This window comes from Bombina bombina, chromosome 1 (genome assembly GCF_027579735.1).
Source record: "Bombina bombina isolate aBomBom1 chromosome 1, aBomBom1.pri, whole genome shotgun sequence".
In the NCBI taxonomy this organism is placed as follows: Eukaryota; Metazoa; Chordata; class Amphibia; order Anura; family Bombinatoridae; genus Bombina; species Bombina bombina.
The window spans coordinates 1,196,027,946-1,196,029,335 of NC_069499.1; the positions used below are offsets into that span (position 1 = coordinate 1,196,027,946).

Below are 1,390 nucleotides of genomic sequence, written 5' to 3' on the forward strand. Positions count from 1 at the left end.
CAGGTGAGGAATACAAAGACAAGTGTGTCTTGCCTACAGTCAAGCATGGTGGTGGGAGTGTCATGGTTTGGGCCTGCATGAGTGCTGCCGGCACTGGGGAGCTACAGTTCATTGAGGGGACTATGAATGCCAACATGTACTGTGACATACTGAAGTAGAGCGTGATCCCCTCCCTTTGGAAACTGGGCCGTAGATAACGACCCCAAACACACCTCCAAGAAGACAACTGCCTTGCTAAAGAAGCTGAGGGTAAAGTTGATGGACTGGCCAAGCATGTCTCCAGACCTAAACCCTATTGAGCATCTGTGGGGCATCCTCAAATGGATGGTGGGGGAGCGCAAGGTCTCTAACATCCACCAGCACCGTGATGTCATCATGGAGGAGTAGAAGAAGACTCCAGTGGCAACCTGTGAAGCTCTCATGAACTCCATGCCCAAGAGGGTTAAGGCAGTGCTGGAAAATAATGGTGGCCGCACAAAATATTGAAACTTTGGGCCCAATTTGGACATTTCCACTTAGAGGTGTACTCACTTTTGTTGCCAACAATTTAGACATTAATGACTGTGTCTGTGTGTTGAGTATTTTTGAGAGGACAGCAAATTTACACTGTTACACAGGCTGTACACTCACTACTTTACATTGTAGCAAAGTGTAATTTCTTCAGTGTGAAAAGATATAAAATATTTATAAAAATGTGAGGGGTGTACTCACTTTTGTGGGATACTGTATGTATGTATATATATATATATATATATATATATATATATATATATATATAAAACAATGAACCATGGATTTGCACTTGCTGGACTTTTAAAAAAACGTGCCTTTAATGTAACGTTTTGGGGACCGTATCCCCTTCCTCAGACATACGGATACGGTCCCTGAAACGATACATTAAAGGCACGTTTTTTCAAAAGACCAGCGAGTGCAAATCCATGGTTCATTGTTATTTGTTTGCTGTTTGCACCCTGGCAGCTGGATTTAAAGTGAGAGTGCTCTTTATTGGCTGTTGTATATATATATACAGGTAGCCCTCAGTTTAAATCGGGGTAAGGTTCCAGAAGGAATGGTTGTAAATCGAAACCGTTGTAAATTGAAACCCAGTTTATAATGTAAGTCAATGGGAAGTGAGGGAGTTAGGTTTCAGGCCCCTCTCAAAATTGGCATTAGTAACACCTAATACATTATTTTTAAAGCTTTGAAATAAAGACTTTAAATGCTAAACAGCATTATGAACCTAATAAAATAATCACATAACACAGAAAATATAATTAAACTAAGTTAAATTAACGAAAACTTTTGCTAAACAGCATTATACACCTAATAAAATAATCACACAACACAGACTTTACTTGCATTTTTCTGCAAACAGTTCTTTATATGCATT

The 1,390-nt window shown here is 39.6% G+C and overlaps 1 non-coding gene across 1 annotated transcript; it reads right to left on the reverse strand.

Moving 5' to 3' along the window:
• Nucleotides 1-718: 718 nt before the first annotated feature.
• On the reverse strand, nt 719-927 carry LOC128646149 (small nucleolar RNA snR44). Its single transcript, XR_008400215.1, has one exon. It is a non-coding gene; the product is annotated as a small nucleolar RNA snR44 (small nucleolar RNA).
• Between the last annotated feature and the right edge of the window lie 463 nt (nt 928-1,390).